This window comes from Eptesicus fuscus, chromosome 13 (genome assembly GCF_027574615.1).
Source record: "Eptesicus fuscus isolate TK198812 chromosome 13, DD_ASM_mEF_20220401, whole genome shotgun sequence".
Classification (NCBI taxonomy): Eukaryota; Metazoa; Chordata; class Mammalia; order Chiroptera; family Vespertilionidae; genus Eptesicus; species Eptesicus fuscus.
The window spans coordinates 23,619,850-23,626,269 of record NC_072485.1 but is presented as its reverse complement, the minus strand read 5'-3'; positions in this window follow the sequence as shown (position 1 = coordinate 23,626,269).

Below are 6,420 nucleotides of genomic sequence, written 5' to 3'. Positions count from 1 at the left end.
CTCTCTGTAAAAAAATCAATAAAATATATTTAAAAAAATAAATAAATAAATAAAAATTCCAGATACTTTCTGAATTAACCGCCTAAATGAGTTGTGTCTTTAATCAACTTGTCTCAGTCCACAATTTGTTAAAAGAAAGATTGCTTAACACTCTATGGCATAGCTTTCATACTGGAATTCACTAGACAGACCCTCTGCCTGAAGTGTAACAAAGTACATGCCAACCAAAGGAGCCTGCCCTCCCTCCCCTACCAAAGCTGTTAAACCGCGCGCTGGTCTTCTCACGGGCCTCCTCCTCCAGAGGTCTTCGGAATGCCTGCGCGGGTCTAACCTGAATGGGCGCTATGAGCACTTTCTCAGCTTTGGGGCTTCCTTGGATCCCTTTTCGGTCTGTCCTCACTCCCTGCGAGAGGGCATGTTCCTGCCTCGCCCTGCCTCTGGCACTCCAGCCTTCACCCAGTGGCCCTGAATCGCTTCTTTCAGTTAAAGTCTGACCCTGTCTTCTGCTATCAGTTCTCTTGCTTTTTTCGTAGGGCAAATACTAATGGATTAATGGATTACATTTTGCAAGTAACGTGTGCATGTTTGAAAATAGTGCCCCAAACCTAAAATGCCTGAGAAACTTCCCTTAGGAGATTTAGGCTGATGGGCCTTTTGGTACCACTATAAATAATATATAGGTAGTGGTTTCTTTATGAGTATAGCTTTCAACTTTTAAAGGATACTCTTTTAATAATTTATAACATGACTTTTAAAAGTTACTTTTAAAAGTTCTTTGTATTTCTCCATATTTTTTCCTTTTAAAAATGGAACTTGTCAGCCAATAAAATACCATAACACCTCCATGTTTTGCTTCCTTTTTTCCCTTTCTGATCAAGATACAGCTATCCATGGAAATTGAAATGGTAAGAATCTGCAGTTAATAATTTTAAAACTCTTTGGTGCTTCATAATTATGGTGGCCCACAAAGTTGCCTTAGCTAATTTTACCACGCTCTTCTATATAGTTAATTTCACATGAGGAGCCTTGTGTGATTGTGAAAAGCTCACACTGTAGTGCAGTGAACCTCAAATTTTCACCAAAGAACTAGCTTTTAATAAATTACTAAAAAAACTTCCAACCATTGCAAATTGATACTTTGAAAAATATAATAAAAATGAATCACTAGAAAATTTAAATTTAAAAAAGATAACAGCATAAAAGCTTTCCTTTTATTTTAAAAGACATAAAATGGCTCTCAAGTATAAAAATTTCTAAGTGCTTTATTTTCTGTTTCCATAATTACCTTGTCATGAGCCGGTAACAGGACCACACTCTTGAGTAGAACTCATGAGAACACATGCACGGATATTGCCACCTGTTCTTTTACGCTTTGAGGAATAACTGAAGGCCAATGTGATCCTCATATGCCTCCCTTTCCCTGATATTTTAAGTCACTATTTTTATTTAATATATTTTCATTGATTTCAGAGAGGAAGGGAGAGTGAGAGACAAATAGAAACATCAGTGATGAGAGAGAATTATTGGTCGGCTGCCTCCTGCACGCTCCATACTGGGGATTGAGCCTGCAACCTGGGCATGGAATCAAACCCTGACTTCCTGGTTCATAGGTTGACACTCAACCACTGAGCCATGCCAACTGGGCTTATGTCACCTAAGGAATAGTGGGAATTGAAGCAAATGTGGAGGGAAACAACAGCTCAATTGCTGTGTCAGCAATTCTTGTGCCTTGTATTTGCATTTTCCCGCTTAATGTTTTAACCTGAATTACCTGGAGTAGGAAGGCTGTGCTTTGGAACTTGGGAGACAGGTTGGAGGAAACCAATTAGTCCCTCACCAAACATTTAACAGGTTGGCAATAGAGCTGTGCTGGAATGTTGGTTCTACTATTGCTTAGCTGGGTCAGCTTGGCAAGGTTACCCTCTCTGCACCTGTTTTCTTCTTCTTTTTTAAAAAATATATTTTATTGATTTTTTACAGAGAGGAAGGGAGAGGGATAGAGAGCCAGAAACATCGATGAGAGAGAAACATCGACCAGCTGCCTCCTGCACAGCCCCACCGGGGATGTGCCCGCAACCAATGTACATGCCCCTGACCGGAATTGAACCCGGGACCTTTCAGTCCGCAGGCCGACGCTCTATCCACTGAGCCAAACTGGTTTCGGCTGCACCTGTTTTCTTATGTATGAAATGGAGATGAGGATGCGTCTGCTAGTCTCAAGGGTGGCTCAAAGGTTTAACTATGGTTGGGAAAGGATGTTACATTCTAAAGTGCTGTGCAACTATAAAGAATTAAGCAACTTATCTAAGAGCAAAGCCAATTAGAATTTGGAAAAATAGCTAAGACACCAGCTTTATTTTTATTTATTACTAGAAGCCCAATGCACGAAGATTTGTGCAAGAATGGGCCTTCCTTTTCCTGGCTGCCAGCACTGCCTTCGCTCTGGCCAGAGCTGCCTTCCGCCTTCCCACGCTGCCCAGAGGCCCGGAGCAGCTGGGATGGTGGAATGCCTTTATTGTCACCATGGCATCCCGCCCCGCCCCTGGCTGCTAGGCACCTGCATATGCAAATCAACTCGCCATCTTTGTTGGGTTAATTTGCATACTCCTGATTGGCTGGTGGGTGTTGCGAAGGTACGGTCAATTAGCATGTTACTCTTTTATTAGGTAGATTAGGAGAAAGGATTTCAGAATGTCCTATATTGTTCAGATGTACAAATGGTAAAGACTGATTGTATTTGAGGTATGATGACATTAGTTTTTCCAGGTCACTTTTAAGCCATGCTCTGTGGTAGACCTCTCTCCGAATGCTCGGCCTTGGTCTTTAATTTGTTCACTTTCAATTCCCTTCTCCTGTTCTTCGTTGATGGCTTACATACTTGGAGCTAACATGAAGTGTCTTTGAATTGCACTTTGGGATGGAAACTATTGTCTAAGCCTTACTGATGTAATAAGCAATTCACAACTGAGAAACCCTGTCTCTCTTTTTTAAAAACATGTTTTTATTGATTTTTAGAGAGAGAGGAAGAGGGAGATAGAAACATCAATGAGAGAGAAACATCATCAATCAGCTGCCTCCTGCACGCTCCCCCTGGGGAACGAGCCCACAACCCAAGCATGTGCCCTGCCTGGGAATCAAACCGAGACCTCTTGGTTCCTGGATTGATGCTCAACCACTGAGACACATTGGCCAGGCAAGAAACCCTATCTCTTTAACATAAAGCAAGTGTTACATAAAGTCAGTGACCAGAGCTTAGACTTGGTTCTAAAGTTTGCTGTTCCCTGGTTGCAAGTCCACTTCTAGGAATGTATCCTGTAGACATATTTCACAAAGCACAGATTCACAAAGATCATTGTGTAAGGACAATCGAAGGCGTGACAAAATGAACTCTAGTAGAGGAGCCCCAGATGCAGGCACTCATGTTTCCTCTAAAAGTGGAGCTCAAGTGGCTGAGGAGTTTTTCTGCTCCTGATCTTCTGACTTCCCTTGCTTCAGAACCAGAAAAACTCCCATGTTACACTGTTTTCATTTCCCTATTTACTAACCATGAAACATTTATTGTAAAACAGACTCTATTTGACTGGAAACTTGATAGATGAAGGAGAAGTTTGAGATATAAAAGTAACATACAGTCTGAAAAAATTCCTGATAATTTAGTGAGTATACCAAGGAGATAAGGTCAGTGACAGAACCTTCTAACTGTCTTTACAAGTTCTTCCCATCCAAATCCCTTGGGACCGAGGAGGCAGTATCAGACAACTGTGATCTGTGTTTGGTCTTTGAGAAAGCCTAATGGAAATCATGTTTACCCTCTGAAGTTTCACCAGCAGATTTGTTTGCCAGAACCCTCATCAAATCAAAGTGATACTCCTGATTTTCTCATGTTGACCAGAAATTCTAACTGGCACTTCTGTATTCTTGATGAATAAAAACAAAACTGAATTATTTAATAGGTATGCTTTGTCTAGTAAGAAAAAATCCTTTCAAACCATGAGGTTCCTGAGGGAATAACACCTGTAGCATTTTTAGGAATCCAATGGCCTGAACAACCACTCATCGGCTGCAGCAAAGGAATTTAACCTACCTGTGTGTGTACTTTATAAGATCAAATCCATAGCTAAAACTTTAGACTTATTCTATATTAGTACTGCTCTTTCTCCCTCCCCTCATCAATCTTTGATAAACTTTACATATAACCCACCAATATTATAAAACATTGACTCTGAATTCCCTGAAAAAGGAAGGGATTCATAGGAGGTAGAGTTGAACACATCTATATATATAAAAGCCTAAGCAACCATTACAATGGAATGATAGAAACGACAGGTCACTATGACACATACCAACCACCAGGGGGCAGGCGCTTAATGCAGGAGCTGTCCCCTGGTGGTCAGTGCACTCCCATAGGGGGAGCGCCACTCAGCCAGAAGCCAGGCTCACAGCTGGCGAGGGCAACTGTGGCAGCGGGAGACTCTCCCAACTCCGCGGCAGCACTACTGAGCAGTGGCAGCAGGTGCAGCGGGTGAGGATGAGCATGAGCAGCGTGGCACCTGGCCCAGGTTCAGGCTCCCCGCTCCCTGCTGCTTGATGCACTGCTACATCCCTCGGAGGATGTCCAACTGCTGGTTTAGACCCAATCCCCACAGACCAGGCTTGGATCGGGCCTAAACTGGCAGTCGGACATCCCCCAAGGGGTCCCGGATTACGAGAGGGTGCAGGCCAGGCTGAGGGACCCCCCCATCCCAGTGCACGAATTTTGTGCACTGGGACTCTAGTTAGTTAATAAAAGGAAGCCATCTTGATTGAGACAAGTCTGGTGTAATAAATTGCCCAAGATATTTATTTTTAAATAAAAAGTACTTTTTTAGTGCACAAACTATTATAATGTATCCATGCTATGAACTGCATTGTGCAGGCAATTAGAATGACATTTAGGCATAGGTAGAGACACATAAAATGATGCCCAAGAAACATTAAGGGAAAACAAGGAAGTTGTAGGTAATATGTATAATAGGATCCCATTTGCCTAGTAAGAAAGCAAATTAAATATATATATTGTCATACATGTGTATATAGACAGATACATTCATGTATGCATAAGCAAGTCTAGAAAGATTCACACCAGATTTAACTATTGTTCCCTCTGGGTAAGATTGAAGGAGGGAGTATTTTTTACTTTATATATAGACTTCAGTATCATTTTAATTTGGGGGGGGGGCTTTTTTGTTTGTTTATTAATCCTCACCCAACAATTCCATTTACTTTTAGAGAGAGTGGAAGGGAGGAGGAGAGACACACAGAGAGAGTAACATCGATGTGAGAGAAACATATAGATTGGTTGCCTTCTGCACACCCCTGACCAGGATGGCTTCGAGCTCACAACCAAGGTACATGCCCTTGACCAGAATTGAATCCAGGACCCTTCAGTCCGCAGGCCAACGCTCTATCCATTGAGCCAAACTGACTAGGGCAGTATCATTTTAATTTTAAAGAAGGTTTTATCACCTTTGTAATTTAACCAAACCAAAAACAGGCACCTAATTTTTAAAAGGCAGTGGAAATAGTGAACTCAGTAACCTTATTTCAAGGATTGGAAAAGCTGGCAGCTGGGAGGGGCTTGGGTGTGCAGAGAGGTGCACACACTGGCAACTCACAACATTCTTTAGTAGAAGTTGTGTTCTGGATAGACCTGTGGTTATTGTTAGCGTGTCTAGAGATGTTTCCCTGGAATTCGGGCAGAAGGAAACTATGCTGGCTATGTACTAAAAAGAGGGTTTATTTCCAAAGTGTAGTCAAGGAGACTGCGTTTGAGTCACAGCCCTAGGATTTCACCCCATCATGTTTAGTTCCCTGGTCTTGGTTGCATGCCCCAGCATCCTATTCTGCCACTTCTCCACCAAGGTTACGGTTACCCAACCCTTCCGAACTGCATCCTTACTCGGGGCTGGTCACTGCATTCCTGCACTGAACAAGACATCCTGAGACCTTCTTATCGCACTGCCTTCACTCCTCACCTCTCTGTGGTATGACTTCAAATCAGAGTGAGCCTGATGTACTGTCAGGTGTTAACCATCTCATGAGGGCTTCAAAGGACAGAGGTTTTCTGTTTCTGCTCTCCTTGCACACCCAGAACACCACGAAGCGGGAAAGAAAAACAATACAGTGGACCCTTTCGCAGCATGGGGCTTGGGAATGATGACCTGCCACACAGTCGAAAATTCAAGTATAACTACAATCGGCCCTCCACCTATGTGGATTCCCAACCGTGCATCGGAAGTACAGTTGATTCTTGAACATCACGAGTTTGAACTGCATGGGGCCACTTACACACAGATTTTAAACCCGTGTTGTTTAAGAATCTACTGCATACTATTAAAAAGACCTAATGTGGATTCACTTTTGCTAAGCACACCAAGACCT